Here is a 19,033-nt window from a genome sequence, read left to right as displayed (position 1 = left end):
GTACCAATTCTGGGGCTGCTGTACGGATCCTCTGAGTCCGGCATCTCCCTCTGTTCCCTGGGAGATGTTTAGGGAAGGGATCTTGCTTCCCTCTTGGAACACTTGGCATTCCTTCACTGGCAGAAGATGTAAGACAGACTGTACCTTCAGCTCAGGTCCAAATATGTCCTTCTTCTAGTTCCTTTCAAAGTCTTCATATGATCTTCTAAGTGAGGGGTTCAGCCATCTTTTAAAGCCAAATGGGCCCCAGCGTACATCAAAGTGTCTCTCTAATTAACTGAGCCCTTTGCGGCGCTTGATTACAACATGGCTCTCGTTTGAAGTAGTGGGTTGCAGGCAGACTTTTGTCTCCTACAATTCACATACTTCCCTGCTCTGAAAGGAGTGTTTCTAGACAGGACATTCAGTGCCCTTTCCTACCAAGGAGGGGTGTTAGTACCAAGTTGACACATTGCATTACAAAGAGGTGTCTAGCGTTTGGTCTCCATTGTGACTCTCTGCACCCAGGCCTTACGTGAGGACTGCTAATTAACACTCTTCAGTATTCGCTGCCACCAGCTAGGTTTCACAATGGAGATGCAAATCCATTGGGCCTTGAAATTCTAATCAGGCTGCCATGGCCAAAGGCTTTTGATGTACCCGTGGCTGTCAGGTGTCAGCTACACATGACAGGTGAGGGCGGCGCTGGTAAGCTGTGTCCTCCCAGAGGTCATGACTAGTTTTCAGCTGTGCAGTGAGCGTGGAACATTTTCGCAGAAATGGCCCCATTATTAATTATTTTTAAAACAAACAAAAAAGCCCCGGCGAGCGCACTCTTCCCGTGCAGATGGTCGAATTCCTCACACAAACTTTCCCGAAATCATCATTCAAAGATGTGCAGGAAACAGAGCAACCTGCTCTCTTGCACTTCCTAAAAGTACCTCTAGTCCTCCCTCCTACCGCCTCTGCTGCTCCCCATGGGCTCCATCACCCCCATAGCACCCCAAATATATATTTATTTCTATTTGCCTATTTGCGGAGCGAGATTGCTGGAAATGGAAACTCAGTTTAACATGCCCCTCTGACCAGCAGGGGTCTGCTGGGGGCCAGTTGGGCAGACAGGAATGTATGGGGGCTTAGGAGAGTTGCAGCAGTCTGCTCTACCTTGCAGGGTCCTAATTGTTACCCCTTGGTGGCACTGGACATATCTACAAACACATCCCAAAACTGTACAGGACCAACGAAAACACTGGAGTGATTCGGTCAATTATCTAACATGCTTTCCCATTTCCAGCCCGGGCCAATGGGCCAGCTCTCGCCGGGTCCGATATCTGGCATGAGATGTGTAGCTGGATCTCAGGATCCAGCCAGCTTCAGCCCGAAAGCGCTAGCCGTTATTTTCTTTTTTAAACAAAGAATACCCAAACCAAAGCACTTGCAGCGCTACGGTATGGATTGGCGGGCGGAGCCACACACAGCACATTGGCGCCATTGGCAGCACATTGGCATCCTCTGTCTCTGCCCCCTACCTATGTCACAGCAGGAGCCAAGGCAGACCCTAGGGGCTTGCCTTGGTCATCTAATGTGCTCTGTGTGAGCGCACTGTGCAACCAGACCCTATGTGCACAGTGCGCTCCCAAAGAGCAGATTAGGTTCGCTGCGGGTCTACCACCCTATGACAGAGCTGAAAGGGCACAGTGCACACAAAGCAAAATCCATTTGAAAAACGCAATTCTCACCCGAGCACCCAGCTTCGCGGGCTCTGTGATCATAGCCTTTCCCAAATGAATTCTGGTATTTGTAGTTTTGGTAGGGTGTCCAGATTTAAAAAAAAGAAACCTGGACGGGCCACCGAAATAGAAGTAGGACTAAGGTAAATACACATACAATGTTAGTCCTATTTCCATGTTGCTGGCCTGTTGCGGGGTGAGGGGGTGCCAATATGCACACTCCTCTCATTGGAGGAGAGCGCCTGGGAGGGGAAGGAGGAGGAAATGGTCGCGTGAAAGCATTTCACACCCCCATTCGTGCAAAAAGATTTGCGTCGGGACCCGATTTCAGGATTTCGAAACCGATTTCGGACCATGACCAAAACCCCGGACGGGGTTTATAAAAGAAAAAACTCCCGGGACCCCCGACGTTGGGTGATTTCCCCGGACTGTCCCGGGAAAACCCGGACGTCTGGTCACCCTACGTTTTGGGGATGTCAACACGGACGTAATGCTCTGCTCAGAAAGATGGCTTGAAAACTACAAAAACCATAGTAAGATACGCTTACCATGGTTTGTGTATTTTTCAAGCAATGAAAGAAATGGTGTCATTTGGTCCCGCTCAATAAAGTCGGAGGAGGTGTGTGCTGTGTGGCAGAGGAATGAGAAGGCCTGGCGGAGGACCCCGGGACAGAGCAGGAAGATCAGGGGAGTTGTGCCAGAAGTGTGGCTATGACCTTCCCCACCCGACGTAGTGCCCGGCAGCGGGAAGAACACGTGGCAGATGCGGCCTGCCTGACCATTTCTCTAGAGTGTGCAAGGCAGCCCTGCCCGTGATGGTACCGAGAGGTCCGGCCCGGACGTGGACTCCGCGCCAGAGCCGACCACCAAATGTGGCCCAGGTAGAGCAAGGCGAAGAGGAGGCCCAGGTTGATGAGGCAGATGAAGAAGGGGAAGAGAACATCTTCTTTGCTTCGAGTGTGGAAGTCCTGAAGGGGAAGAGCAGGAGGCAGTCGAGGTGTGTGGTGGAGGTTAACCACTCTCCGGTCCCGCTGCTGGTGGACACGGGGGCTTCGGTCAATGTAATGGCTAGGGGACACTATGACGCCCTTGACCCGCCCCTGGACTTGGCTACGCCGAGAGCCCGCATATTCGCTTTTGGAGGACTATAACCAATACCGCTGGACGGTGCCTTCGTGGCAAGTGTGGAGCATGAGGGCTCCGGATCAGGGCTCGGTTCTATGTGACCACTGTGAGTAACAACACTCTCCTAAACTGTGCTGCTGCCGAGGCTCTCGGAATCGTCAGTTTTGCGTACTCGGTGTACTTGGAGGACATCAATGACCTCCTTGATAAGTACGCTGCCCCCTTCAACGGCATTGGAAAGATGACTGGTGACCCGGTCAGGCTGCACATTGATGACTCCGTACAGCCCATTGCCCTGAAGCACCGCAGGGTACTGTTCCATCTGAGGGAGCAGGTGGACAAGGAGTTAGACAACCTGGTGAGTCTGGACATTATCGAGAAGGTCGAGGGCCCGACGCCCTGGGTGTCCCCTATTGTTGTGGCTAGAAAACCTAAACAACCTGACTCTCTCCAGATTTGTGTGGACATGAGGCTGCCCAACAAGGCCATTAAGAGGGAGCGGCATCTCACGCCTACCATCGATGACATTATCGCTGAAGTACAAGGGGCCCGTTTCTTCTCCAGGTTAGACCTACGGGCAGGATATCATCAGGTTGTCCTCCACCCCGAGTCCCGGTACATAACAACGTTTACCACCCACCGTGGGTTATACAGGTACAAGAGGTTGAGTTTTGGGGTGTCATCGGCTGCAGAAGTATTTCAGAACATTATACGGGGCGCCCTGGCAGATCTGGAGGGTGTCCTTAATATCAGCGATGATATTCTGGTGTTCGCTAGGACAGAGGTGGACCATCTGAGGAGGCTTGGAAAGACTTTTGAGAGGCTGCAGTCGCTGGGCCTCACCCTTCATAGGGACCAATGTGAGTTCCTGCGCCCCTCCATCGAATTCTTCGGGTTCGTGTTCAAGGAGGGGGACCCGATCCGAGGACCCGATCCGAGGAAGGTTCAGGACATTAAGAAGGCGCAGACCCCTGAGTCGGTGTCCGACGTGAGGAGCTTCCTTGGTATGGTGACGTACTGTGGGCACTTCATCCAAAATCTCGCTTCAAAGTCCGAGCCGCTCAGGGCGTTGACGAAGAAGGAGTCGAGCTGGCATTGGGGCCCACTGGAGCTGTCGGCCTTTGAGGACATTAAGAGCGCCTTAACAGCAGAGGACACCATGGCGTTTTTCGACCCGGCGCTGGCGTCAGAGATCATTGTGGACGCTAGTCCGTTCGGCCTGTGGGCTGTATTGACTCAGGTGGACCGGGACGGGAGCATCCGCCCAGTGGCATACGCCAGCAAGGCGCTCTCGGAAACGGAGCAACATTACTCCCAGATCGAGCGGGAGGCACTCGCGGTCCTCTGGGGTTGCAGACATTTTCGACTCTATGTCTTAGGGCATCCAGTGACCGTGGTAACAGACCACAAGCCCCTGCTTCCCATTCTGGCTGGGTCATCCTCGAAGCCCCCAGCTAGGATTGAGAGGTGGATGCTTGCCTTGCTTGAGTATGGAGTTACCCTGGTGTATCGGCCAGGGGCTAACAATGCAGCGGACTACCTCTCCCGGCATCCTGGAGTGCGCAGGGGAGAGGAGTACGACACCTGTGCAGAGGAGGCCGACGACCACGTTCAAATGGTGGTGGAGGGGGCCACGCCGAATGCAATGCCCCTGTCCTGGGCTGAAGGCTGCCGCGGCCGAGGATGAGTGCTTCCAGATCCTAAAGCACTCAATGCAGCACGGCTCCTGGAAGTCCATCTTGGAGGCTCTGGCGGGGCGGACCCAGGAGGCCAGGACAGGGCTCGAGCAATTGTGGAAGGTCAAGGACGAGCTGTCCTTCTCTGAATCGGGTCTCCTGCTCCGAGGTGATCGCATAGTGGTCCCCCGATCCAAGATAAAGGAGGTAATCACCTTGGCCCACCATGGACATCAGGGCACCGCCAAGACCAAGGCGAGACTGCGGCTGAAGGTCTGGTTCCCGGAACTGGAGAGAAGGGTGGATGACTTTGTTGCGGCCTGTGTGTGGTGCCAGGCGGCTTCTCCCGTACAACGAGAGCCGGCCATTGAGGCGATGCCCCGGGGGACCCTGCCCTGGGAGGTCGTCCATGCGGACTTTGGGTCGACGTCCATAGGAACCCACTTTCTCGTAATCGTTGATGAGTACTCACGATGTCCCGGAGGTGGAGTTTGTGGAGTCGGTGGCACTCGAGCACGTGGTCGTGGCCGCGGAGAAGGTTTTTGCGGCCCATGGTTTCCCCTCACTCTGTGCTCGGACAATGGGTCGCCATTCCAAAGTGAGCGGTTCTCGGAGTTCATGGAGAGCTGCAGGATTCAGCACAGGAAGATATTCCCGCTGTGGCCCCGAGCTAATGGTGACGTGGAAAGACTGATGCAGACACTCAATAAGACCTTCAGGATTGCCCAGGGACAAGGGTAGCCAATCCAACGAGCCCTATACCAATTCCTGCGGGTGTACCGAACCACCCCACATGCCTCTACGGGGGTAGCCCCTGCGGAGGCTCTGTTCAGGCGATGTCCCCGGAGCCTACTGCCAGAGGTCCGGGAGAAGGAGCCGGGAGTGATTGACAACCAGCAGGTTGAGGCCGACAGGCGGGTCAGGATTGACCAGGAGAACTTGCGAAGGGGTCTTCGCCCCCAGCGGCTGGAACCGGGAGACGAGGTGCTCATTCGCAACCGACACCCCCATGGGAAGCTCTCGCTCCCCTATGAGCCGGAGCCATTGGATGTGGTAGCCGTCAAGGGGTCCATGGTGACGGCCTCGGATGGAAGATCTGCCGTCACCCGAAACGTCAGCTTCTTTAAGAAACTGGGTGATCCACGAACTGAACCACCACTGGACCCAGAGGTGGCAGAGGTGCCGGAGGACGCCGGAGTTCCCTTGGGCACACCGCATTCCCCTGTCTGGGGAACGGCTGCGGAAGGACTTCCTGTGCCAGAGGTAAGCGGGTGGTACCCCCAGAGGGATGGGCGAGGGAAAACCCGCTTACCTCAGCGAATACGTGCTGGGACATTTGGACAGTCTGCCAGAATAAGGGGACCCGGGCGGCTGACATTAAAGGGGCATGGGCGTAAAATGTTGCTGTTATTTTGTTTTGTGGTTTTTTGTGTTTAGTAATAAAGCAGTTGTGTGTCCTCCCGAAAAAGGAGGAGTGTGGCGCTGCCCCGTGTGGGACGTGTACGCGGCGGCATGACGTTGCACGCCGCCGCGTGCTGCATAAATAAACGGGGCGTTCCCGGCCGCGGCAGAGCGACCGGGAAGCCCGAACTGAAAGGAAGTGTGAGCTGTGTGGTCCTTTCAGGGTGGGGGCTTGCGGGCACGCATGGAGCAAAGGACAAACCCCCAACACCCTCCACCAAACTACGTCACCACACTGCCCTTGTGGGAGCTAATCATTTCAGCTGATTTCTTTTAACAATAAAATGCCACAAATTAATGGAGAAGGTGCCTTCTCTGTACTGTACTGTGAACCAGGACGTGACAACCAAGCTGGCATTACTCACTACACCCACGGGAGCTCCTTAGGGCTGGTGAAAAAGCGCTCCAGACAAATTAACTTTTTGAGGCTTCATCCGAAAAATTGGGCCATCTTTTATGTTCTTAGAAGAGCCTAAATAGTGTCCCCTGAACCCCCCCAGCTAACAGTTGCGCTTTTCCTGCAGTTGTGGGAATTCGAATCCGTGGGCGTAGAGGGGAAAGACTCTAGCACGGCCCATCTGTAACCACTGCAGCCTCGCGCTCTCGCCACAGCAGCTAACCTGCGCATGCTTGGCAGCCACCCTGCGCCGAGCAGAGGAGCCCAATCAAGGGCTAACGTTTAAGGAATTAGATGAGACTTTGATTGGAATGGGTCCATTTGATTTGCAGGAAATGATGATTTAAGTCGTTTCCACTGATTAGCCGGGGACCTCATCTACTTGCTGTGTGCTCTGTCGGAATGCCATTTACAGAGCCCATTAAGCTTAATGAAGTGTAGGAGGTGGGATAAAATGTACTTTTGGGGCCCCAGGCCTTGCATTATCCCGTTGCTGGCTCCATGAGTCTCTCACTAGTCCTCCTATTCTAATCATGCAGGATTGCAGCACCAACAATGCAGCTCCCTAAGCAATGCGGCCAGTAAGGTAGCTCAGTTCGTTTTTCATTTGCTGCTGAGTTCTCTGTACAAACTACAAGAAGCAAGTCAGAATTTCCTGTAGGACTGCTCCTCCTTTCATCACCGACGGTTATTAAAATGAGTGCCTTTTAGCTGGACTATATCATGCACTGAGTAAAAGGGCTGCCCGCCTGAGGCATTACGCAGTATATAAATGCAGTGCTGGTATTGGTCTCTCAGTACCCAATGCCTGACAACTGGCTATGCCAACAGCACAGAAGATGGAGTCGCCTCCTGTGGGAAGCCCACCCACATTCTGCTAAACCCGACATTTCTTTTTTACTCGCCTGCATCCGTCCATTCGTTACACTGCTTAAAGGTCTGTGTCATTGTACTTTACCCATGCAAACATTCCTTATTGAGGTTCTTTTGAGGGTCTGATCAGAACATTATAAGATCGTACAGGAATCTTAGAACTGGGACTGTGAGAACTACCAGGACTCAGTCTTCTAACACTTTGTGAGGTTTACTTGAAATCGACGCCGTCGTTTGTGCAAGATAATTGGGACCCAGTTGCCGTGACCTCTGTCCTTTCTTTACGAGCCTCCCTGCCTTTGTCTCGTCCCTCCCGATTTGCATTTCTTGCGTTGTTGCATTGACTGTATGATCATTTTTCGTTAATAAAAAGATTTAAATAAAGGAAAAAAATCGAAGTTGCAAAGCGTTTCGCAGACAACATTAAATGCATGCTTATCGAGTTTTGCAGGCATACGTGCCAGGCTATTATGCAAGTCTATGCAACCTCGGCACTTATACCACTATTGGCGCTACAAATAGTGCTCTGGAGGCGCTGCACATTTCCCCCCTCTGCAAAAAGCTCTACCAAGAGCAAGTGGGTGCAGTGACACATTCTTAAAAAAAACACTGTTGCAATGCTTGCTTCTCCTAAACGGGTTACTTCCAAATCAGAAAAGGAGGAAGGCAACGAGCTTTCCATGCACTGCAGACAGCAGGCTACAGTATGCAACTGTCACTTCCTGTTTCCCTCCCATGGCTTTCCTAGTCTTATGTTTCACCAAATTCTCGTGATTGAAGGGATCTCCATGCACCCTTTGGTCCGCTGATTCAGCCTCCATTTTTGTTCCATATTAAAACAAACACAGATGATTTACCAATTATATTTATTAACATTAATACGTTCATTTATGCTGAGTTTATTATAATTTATTTTTTGGGAGGTTTGGAACTGTGTTAATGGGATGCAAATGGAGCTATGGACGTTTTCTGCCAAATGTACTTTAGCTAGTAATAAACATTGTACATGGGGGTTATTTTTCTCTGACAACCGTATTTGTGTACACTTTACACACGACCATGGGGACAATGCATTTTAGCCACATAGAGGATTGTTGGGAAATTTGATCCGATGAGTACGGACACAAAACCTTGCTGTCGGCATAGATGGGAAAAAACAGGAAACTTTGCATCTTTGCATAGTTGTGAAGTCGGTCACTTTGCATCTCCGTATAGTTGTGAAGGTGGAAACTTTGTATTTTAGCATAGTTGTGAAGTCAGTGACTTTGCATTTTAGGATAGTTGTGAAGTCGGGAACTTTGCATCTTAGCATAGTTGTGAAGTCGGCAACTTTGCATTTTAGCATAATTGTGAAGGAGGGAACGTTGCATCTTAGCATAGTTCTGAAGTCCGTCACTTTGCATCTTAGGATAGTTGTGAAGTCAGTGACTTTGCATCTTAGGAGAATTGGCAAGTCGGGAACTTTGCATTTTAGCATAGTTGTGAAGGAGGGAACGTTGCATCTTACCATAGTTCTGAAGTCGGTCACTTTGCATCTTAGGATAGTTGTGAAGTCGGGACTTTGCATCTTAGCATAGTTGTGTAGTCGGCCACTTTGCATCTTAGCATAGTTCTGAAGGTGGGAACTTTGCATCTTAGCATAGTTGTGTAGTCGGCCACTTTGCATCTTAGCATAGTTCTGAAGGTGGGAACTTTGCATTTTAGCATAGTTGTGTAGTCGGCCACTTTGCATCTTAGCATAGGTCTGAGGGTGCACACTTTGCATTTTAGCATAGTTGTGAAGTCAGTCATTTGCATCTTAGGACAGTTGTGAAGTTGGGAACTTTGCATTTTAGCACAGTTGTGAAGTCGGTCACTTTGCATCTTAGCATAGTTGTGAAATTGGTCACTTTACATCGCAGCATAGTGGTGAAGTCGGGAATTTTGCATCTTATCACAGTTGTGAAGTCAGGGATTTTGCATCTTAGCATAGATGTGAAGTTGGGAATTTTGCATTTTAGCACAGTTGTGAAGTTGGGAACTGTGCATCTTAGCAAAGGTGTTAAGGCGGTCCCTTTGCATCTTAGCATAGTTGTGAAATCAGGATCTTTGCATTTTAGCATAGTTGTGAAGTCAGTCAATTTGCATCTTAGGAGAATTGGGAAGGTGGAAACTTTGTATTTTAGCATAGTTGTGAAGTCAGTGACTTTACATTTTAGGAGAATTGGGAAGTCGGGAACTTTGCATCTTAGCATAGTTGTGAAGTCGGCAACTTTGCATCTTAGCATAATTGTGAAGGAGGGAACGTTGCATCTTAGCATAGTTCTGAAGTCGGTCACTTCGCATTTTAGGATAGTTGTGAAGTCGGGGACTTTGCATCTTAGCATAGTTGTGTAGTCGGCCTCTTTGCATCTTAGCATAGTTCTGAAGGTGGGAACTTTGCATCTTAGCATAGTTGTGAAGTCAGCCACTTTGCGTCTTAGCATAGTTCTGAAGGTGCACACTTTGCATCTTAGCATAGTTGTGAAGTCAGTTATTTGCATCTTAGGACAGTTGTGAAGTTGGGAACTTTGCATTTTAGCACAGTTGTGAAGTCGGTCACTTTGCATCTTAGCATAGTTGTGAAATCGGTCACTTTACATCGCAGCATAGTTGTGAAGTCGGACATTTTGCATCTTAGCACAGTTGTGAAGTCGGGGATTTTGTATTTTAGTATAGTTGTGAAGTTGGGAATTTTGCATCTTAGCACAGTTGTGAAGTTGGGAACTGTGCATCTTAGCAAAGTTGTTAAGGCAGTCCCTTTGCATTTTAGCATAGTTGTGAAATCAGGATCTTTGCATTTTAGCATAGTTGTGAAGTCGGTCACTTTGCATCGCAAAATAGTAGGGAAAGCAGTTAATTTGCATCTTAGGATAGTTGTGAATTTGGGAACTTTGCATCTTAGCACAGTTGTGAAGTCGGTCACTTTGTATTGCAACATAGTAGTGAAGTCGGGAATTTTGCATCTTGGCATAGTAGTGAAGTCGGGAATTTTGCATCTTAGCATAGTTGTGAAGTTGGGAACTAGGCATCTTAGCAAAGTTGTGAAGGTGGTCACTTTGCTTCTTAGCATAATTGTAAAATCAGGATCTTTGCATTTTAGCATAGTTGTGAAGTTGGTCACTTTGCATCGCAGCATAGTTGTGCAGTCGGGAAGTTTGCATCTTAGCACAGTTGTGAAGTTGGGAACTGTGCATTTGGCATAGTTGTGAAGGTAAGAACTTGGCATATTGACACCAGCGGAAAAGAAAGTTGCAAACCCCTACTTGAAGAAAGGATTAAGCAAGAAATTGGCTGTTGTATAAGTTCTTTTACATTTCTTAGTATTGCTCCCAAAATCCCACTAGCCTTATAAGCTACTTATATGGCACTTGCATGTGGGTTTGGACCTTAAACCTCATGATACAGCTGCACGGACAACCTCCAAATAAAGAGCAGGTATCCTGGGGGTGTGCAGGTTGGGGGGGCTGAACCTAGACTGACCTCTCTGATACTGGACGTGTACGAATTTATTTTTAAAACAAATGTTACTTAACTGACATACGCATAAGCACATACACTTATAGATAATATCTATATAAAGAAAAGGCGCCGGCAGCTTTCCCCATGTCCCATCAGTGGATACAGCCAATAATACAGAGAAAAGAAAGTCCACCCTAGATGGGGATCATAAAGTAGGACACAGAACAGTGAGTCTCTAAACAAATGAAAGAAGACAAAAGGGCTTATACCGCATAGTATGGAATCTATGGTTCATGTATGTCTACACTTAGGGAAAGAAAGAGTAACCGAGGCATGGAAGACATTTATAACATGTAGGTGGGGAAGGAAAACCAGTGAGCATTGTGTTCTTTGGACAAAGCAACTCACTACATAGATTTGGGTTCATTATGCATATAAAGAGTGCTTCTAACAAGCCTGTTCATTGTGTCCCTCCTGATCAGAATCACGCCGGCGGTGGGGGCGAGAATCTGTGCAAAGAAAACACTCATGACACTTTGTATCAATCTATCCATTCAAAAGTCGCAATGTGTGAAATATTAGAGAGACTTAAGATCAATGTTTATAAGCTTGAACACTATTATCTTAAGCAAAAAAAGAATCTGTCAGATGAAGGTTTCCCTCTCCAAGAGGACTGAGGTATCCTGACTTGTTAGTGTTCCCAAAGAGACAGTGTTCTTCTCTGGAGAAAACCTATCAATATACCAGTCTCTTTCTGAACAGTGGGTAAAGTAACTGGGGGCTGTCTTGCCCACCCTCGATTGATGGGTGTTGATATTCTTGATGGCCTCAACATAGTTGGCCTAGCTTGGCAGGGGGGGGACCGGCAACATGGCTTAACAAGAACAGGTTTTTCCGTCAGGAAATAGGACAGCAGAGAGGGGCATCTTCCGGGTTTAAAGGATGGCCATGGTTCACAATATGCCCTTTTTTCCCCATTTTTGATTCATACTTATATTCATTCTTTGTGATTTTTGCTACCAGTTCTGCATGCAATACCTGCACTTATTTCATGCCCTGGCGCTTCTTCAAGGCATTACTAGCAACAGCACAAAACCTGTATATTAAGCCGTTTATTAAACACATGTATTCTAACTACCACACCCATATTTTATTTATTTATATATTTATTTTATTTATTTGAAATGATAAAGCGTGCACCAGCCATGGGGCATCGTGGCGCTGTTACAGGATACTTGCTTAGGCGAAACATGTTACAATGGTGTGATACAGTAGTAATGGCAGTAGTACATAAACATTAAGATGGCAAAAGGGTACAGTTGACCGGTGGAGCAGTAAGGGCAAGGTGATGGGGATATACTTGCAGAGCAAGTATCCAGCGGTCTGGGTTCAGCAGTTACAAGTGGGGCAGCCTGTGTTTGTGGCGGGGCTAGTTGAAGAGTTCTGTTTTGAGTACCTTGCGGAATACTGTGAGGGATGTCTAATTCCTAAGGACGGGCGGTAACTTAGCATTCCAGTTCTTCGGTGCTAGGACGGGAAAACTGGAGCCTCCTGCTTTGTATCTTTTAAAGGTTGAGATTACGAGCTGGTTGCAGTGCTCGGCTCACTTTGGTCTGTTTGAGGTGGCATCGTGAATAGTCTCTGATAGATAGGGAGGAGCTGTGTGTGATAGGCAAGAGTGTGTGATGGAGAGGGTTTTAAAGAGAATGCGCTCTTTAACTGGGAGCCAGTGGGTGCCCCGACCTGGCATTGGAGATGTGCTGCCTCTTGGGGATGCCGAGGGCCGCTCTTAGGGCGTTTTTTCATGTTTTAGAATGATGTGCCTAAGAACAGAACGTTGCAGTAGTCCAGCATTGCTCCAATGGTAGCACTGTTTTTGGACAGGCAGTTTTTGGAGGAGAGGTAGGGTTTGACATCATTTATGATCTTAGTCGTTAGTGCAGCAGATGAGGCGATGGCGTTGACTTGCCGTGACAAAGAGAGGGTGTAATTTATGTATACTCCTAGAGTTTTGGCTGCCGCCGAGGTGGTGATTGTCGTGTTGTCAATGTTAAAGGATGTGTACTTGCTGTCAAGTTTATTGAGGATTTCTTTGCGGACTACAGTAGGATTTCGGTTTTGTCTCCATGGAGACATAGACCATGGGCTGCCATCCAAGCCTGGATGAGGGCATAGTTCTTGTTAAGTGTGGCAGTATCTTGTTTGTATGAACCGGTAAGGGGGAGTAGAACTTGAGTATCATCAGCGTAGTTTGTATAAACTATGCCGTGATCATCTAGATCAGAGGTCGCCAAACAGTCGATCGCGGGCGACTAGTAGCTCGCCTGAGCCTTTTCAGTCACCCGCGCTGAAGATACCGAAAAATAAACATTTTTCCTAAGTTATATTATTTAATGGTGATTTTTGCAGCCATGTTCCGTGTTCAGGATCAGAACCCTAGTCGGCCCAATTGCAGGCAGAGAGCTTGGCTACTGTGCCACTTGGAACTGCTTGAAAATCCACTGACAAATGTCAATATCACGTTATGCTTCTGCAGGCCACCTGTAGTACCACAGTTGGCCTTGTGCGCCCCCACGACAGTCTTTCTTAAGCAAGCTGCTCTTGTTTGCCAGAGATGTTGGAGGGGCTGGGGCAGGATCAGGATCATTGTGACCACGCAATGAAAATATCACAGTAGCACTGCTGCTCACCTGGAAATGTTCAAAATAATATTTTAAAAAATGGTGCAATTTCTTTCCAAATTCCACACCGTACATTTCCACTTTAAATCACTTCCATGACACAAGTAAACCCACTTTTAGTACATTAAGCAATCCATAGACACGCTGTACAGTAGAAGCCTACCAGGGTAGTTCAGCAGGTTGACAGACCGATGCTGAGATGTTATATATTCAAAACTACAGGTTGTTAATCGTATGACCTTTTGCAATGCATTATAAAAAAAGTGCTATACAATGTGTTTGGCCAGGGTATGGGTTGGGCTGGTTGCTTGCTTAAATTCAGGGCTGAGGTGGGGATATTTCTGCCCCTGTGAAAATCAAAAGTTGGCACCCATGAACCCACAGTTTAATTTTCTAAAAACTGCTGTCAGCATAACAGAAACATTTGTGATTAACCAGTTTGCCAAGCATATAACATCTTTATAAATATAACTTGTGCTAAAACACAGAGGGGCACACAAATAATAATGATGTGTTATTTATATAGCGCCTTAATCCAAAGCGCTTTACAGAGCACATATTTACATGCAATATCACCCAACTGAAATCGGTACGTGTATCGACCTCAGAAGGATGAAAGGCTGAGTTGGCCTTGCTGGGATTTTAACCTGCGACCTGCAGATCACGCTCAGATAGCAGCAGCGAGCGCTCAACCCGCTGAGCTATCTTACTGGCAAATAACAGAGTATGTGTGGTGTCTGAAAAAAAAAACATTTCAAAGAAAACGTTTGAACGCAAGCAACATTTTTCAATTTGGAAATTACTTTTTTTTATTTGGAAAATAATAGTGTGCCTAGCATGTAGAAAGCCTGCATAAAACGCAAAGGAAGGGGCACAAAATTACAGGATATTTGTATGGTAGTCCAACAAATATCTGTCTTTTTGAGACAGCTACTAATAAATAATAATGCAACAAAGAGGTTTTTGAAGTTCTTAATATATTCGTGAAGGCATAGGTTATTCCATCTGTTTATAGAGGGGAAATAATCGAGCCAAAAAAATATTGGTAAAAATTCTGAGGCTTATAAATATCCCCACCCCGATATCGTCCGCTAGTAGCTCTCCACTGTTGGCATCCACTACAAGTAGCTCTAGCTAACGTAAAGGTTGGAGACCCCTGATCTAGATCATTGAAGAGTGGAAGGGTATACATGTTGTAGAGGGTAGGTGAAGTACAGGATCCATGGGGAACTCCGCAGTGGATGGGGGTGGGGGTTGCACACGCCGGGTGGGTGAATACTCTCATGAGTCTTCCTTCAAGGAAAGAGGTGATCCAAGATGTGGCTTACTGGGAGAAGTGGGCAGCATCCTTGTGTCTGGTGATCTACAAGATCGAAAGCTGCAGACAGGTCTAGGAGCAGGAGCAGTGCTGGTTTTCCTTTGTCCATGGTTTGCTCTATCTGGATTTTTAAGTCGAGTAGGGCGGTCTCGGTGTCCGGAAACCTGATTGCCTCTTACCCAGGATGTGGTTGTCTTCCAGAAAGTGTTAAATTTGTAGGTATGCCGCTTTGTCTAATATATTTAGCAAAAATGGAACGGTGGTTATGGGTCTATAGTTATTCGGTAGGTCCTCCGGATAAAGGGAGTTTTTTTTAGCAGTGGGCAACCCATGATTCCTTGAGGGAGGGGGGAATGATATCCTAGGAGAGTGATGCATTGAACACGCTGTGAGAAACGGGGCTAATGGATCTGTGCAATCTTTTATGAGTGCAGCTGGGCAGGTATCCCCCTTGCAGGAAGAGGGTTTAATATGTTTCATGATGGCTAGAACCTCAGTTTCGGTTACTTTCCTAGCGTCTTTGTTGTCCAGTTGAGGGACTGAGGCTGAGGGTGGTTTGGCTTTGGGCATTGCGATGAGGTGAAATTGTATTTTTTCCTGGAGGGTGTTTATTTTTTGTAGCATGGCCGTTTGGATGTTGTTGCACCATGTTTCATCTTTCACGGTTTTCTGAGTCTTTGTTGGTGGGGACGCAAGCTCCTTTTAAATTTCAAACAGTCCCTTTGACTCCGTTTTCGCATTGGAGATTCTGGAGTTGTGGGATAAGGATTTAGCTAGGGTCATTTCCTTTTTGTAGCATGTGGCAAGTGTTCTTTAGGCCTCTAGAGTGCAGTCTGTGGGGCAGGTTGTTACAGAATAAAGATAGAAAACACATAATTTAACAGAAATAAAAGGAAACAACTAAATTTTATTGGATTAGCTAATTGTAATAAGAGCAAAATTTACTATTTTCAGCAACACATTCTTCACATTTAGAGGGAGACTGTTTACAAAGTCTATATATATTTATAGTAATAAATCACTAAATTATATCTTATTCTTGTATAATTTCTAAAAATAGATCAACACATTACAGCTTTTTAACAGAGACTTACTGAGTGTCGCACATATCTATTATTTCTGTGAACCATGTTATTTCACACCCTAATGAACAGATGTAAACATCAAATAACGTTTGTTAATTGATTCATAACCCCATCTCTTTGTTTTTAAGGGAATATACATTTTGAGTCCACTTGATAAGTGTTAATTTAATCCTTTTTCGGTCTACATGTGCCACACCGTGGCTCACCTGAGCACACAATGATTGGCCCTTATGTGAACCTTGGTTCATCCTGTGTCAAAGCCTCCTCTCTTTGGGCTGGGGGCAGTCATTTCCAGGCCATACAGACCCCCACTGAGCACTTCTTGGGACTCCAAGAACCTCAGGTCTGGAAGGGGGGCAAAGAAGAGGAATCTTCATATCCTAACGGCAGCCAGGATGGCGCAGAGAGGAGGGAGGGATTGGGTTGGAGGAGAGGAGGGACTTGTAAAGTTAGAGGAGGGGACTGATAGTTGTTTGAAGCAGGAGGGTGGGGGCGAGAGAGAGAGAGAGAGAGTGAGTGAGTGTTTGGGAACAGACACAGAGATTTATTACCTTGGATAGGTGTCGGGGGAAATTCTGCCGGGGTCGGCCGGGCCGTCCGCCGACCTCCGGGCAGGGAGGCCCCAACTCCTCCCGTATATCCCAGATGAGATAGAGTACGAGACACACACAAGGAGCAAGGTGACTCTGCTGTTTATTTATACAAAACGGCAGGGATGGGTCAAGGAGCGTACGCGTTCGTCCTGACACACACACAATCGTGGGGCTCGCAGGCCCTTTTTACTGCATTATGACGCGCTACTTGCGTCACTTCAGAAAGTTAACAAAAAACCTATCGCCACTCTTAATTGGTTGCTCGAGTGGTAGGGTTAGTATAGTACACATATAGAGAATGATATTAGTGGTCAAGGTGTAGTCAGGTGGTATATCTGGGTTGTCCCTATAATTAGATACATAAGAATTGTTACATGAAGACTCCTGAGGATTGGCTAATGTTACTGACGTCTCAGATAAGGGCCCCATGTTCTGATTGGTGCATCCGTGAGCTCCCCAGCCTGGGACCACCGTTGTTCCCAGCTCTCGGTGTACCTGTGTTTGCAACAATGTTTCAATATGGGTACGTGCAGACAATGTGAGGATTTATTCATAGGTGGAAGGCTGACCGCTCCCACTGTAGCAGGTGTCCATTGAGCCTTTCAAGTGTCTCGGCCTGTGTCTCGTAGTGAGGGACCCAGACGCCTTTTCTCTCCTGGGTTTTGGCATCTCGTCAGGTTCGGCTTGGTCACGTGGGGAGGGACCGTGAAAGAGGCAGAATTCTGCATAATTAATATTGCTTTTTCTACTGCGTGTCTGGTTTAATTTGTAAATATGACTTTAACGTTGGTACGCGGAGTGCGAGGTTGCAACATCGTGCCTTTGATGATTTGTTCTTGGATGTGGGTTTGCAACATTGCGACCTTGGCTGGTTGCTCCACCAGGCTCATTCTGCAGGATCAGCAACCTGACTTTTGCTTTGTTAATGTCCACGGGAACTCTTGCTTGAGGCCTACTTGAGCCTGGTGCATAAGTGATCCATTTCGTGCATGGGTGCTTTAGGTTATAGTGGCATATATTTCCATGACCAGTATCGTGTTTCCATTATACCTCTCATGGTGGTAACGGGTTTCAAGAGAAGCGTGAGCAAGCGTTATAGATGAGTTCATGATGCGTCTTGCGTTTCTGCACTCTGAAAGCCTATGTAAAAATAATAAAGATGCACGTCCGTGAATATGCCTGTCGCCTACGTCAGAGCACTGAGTATGTTCTTCGTGTAGATTGGTGTGGAAATGTTAAGTGTGTATATTTGTACAGATGTGCTTCCCGTTGTCTAGGTCGTCATGGCATCTCTAACGACGTGTGGTTTTTAGTCTAGCTGATCCGAGCCGCAGGTGTCGGCATGGCCAGTGCGGGCTGCTGGGCAGGCAGGCGGACACATCCGTATGTTCCTGTACCAGGGTACCTGGTCGTCTGGTAAATGGACAAACTCTTCTCGCGGCGGGTGTCTGGGCCGTGACCCTCTAGGCCAAGCGCGAGAGGTGAAGGACGGGAGCCTGGTCTTCCATTCTCCCACTTCAGTCCCCCCTCTGGTCGACTTGTCGACCACAAACATATCCTTCTCGTTATCTCCTCTTACCCTCCATATCTTAGTTATCCCTCCGAGATGTCCATAATGGTTTACATGATCTTCAAATGACCAATACATGTATTCACATGTTCCTCCAGGAGTACAGTATACCCATCTTCCTATGTAGCTCCTGGGGTTCCTTGGGTTCTCGATCTTCACTGATGGTGGGTCTAGATGATTGGTGATGATTTGGGTGCGCAACTTCTCCCTTTCTTGTATTATCACACCTGTATGCTGGCCGTCATCTGCTGGCATTAAGGGGTGCATTCCCACCATTTCCAGCAACTCGTCAGTCGTGCGTGCCTTCCGGGCCTTCCAAAATCTAATTATGATCAGGGTAGCTCCAGCCAAAATAGCACATCCCACTATTATTTTCAGTCCATCTGACAGCCAAGATGGCATCCATGACCATAATAGTGAAAACCAGCTCTTATCCTTGTTTACACCGTTACTTTCGTCCATCATTTTGGAGTGCATCTGGGCCAATTGTGAAACTGCTTCTGTCAGTGTACAATTGTCAGCATCGTTGGCAGGTATGAACGTGCAGCAAGATTGTCCTATCTTTGCACAAACTCCTCCTTCCATTGCTGTGAGAAGGTCCAATACATATTTGTTCTGGAGTGCTACCATCCTTACAGCTCGCAGCTCCTCTTTAATTGCGTTGAACCCATTTACTGTTGAATTGATGGTCATCATTAGTTCCCACCTGGTTATTTGGAGCCATTTTGCGTTTGCGTATGCCTGCAGTCCCGGATGTATTATTGAGGAGAAGAACATTGCTGCTCTGCTGAATAGTCTGTGTTCTGGCGGTATTGATGTTAGTTCCGTTTCCGACCTTCCCCACAGGTAATTTCCTGTCAATGGCTCTCCTTGTCTTTTTCTCCTATTTAGGACAGTATCATTGCTGTTGGTCCTGTTTCCTTGCTCCTTCTGAAGTGGTGCAGATCTCTTTCTTCTCTTATCCCCTTCATCCATTTTAGGAAATTTCGCCACATCGACATGCTTCTTAGGTACCACTAGTGATGGTACGTTGACGTGTACCATTGTGCACACACCATTCCACAG

Source organism: Ambystoma mexicanum, chromosome 2q (genome assembly GCF_040938575.1).
Source record: "Ambystoma mexicanum isolate Mex_15411 chromosome 2q, UKY_AmexF1_1, whole genome shotgun sequence".
NCBI classification, from domain to species: Eukaryota; Metazoa; Chordata; class Amphibia; order Caudata; family Ambystomatidae; genus Ambystoma; species Ambystoma mexicanum.
This window is presented reverse-complemented; position numbering follows the sequence as displayed.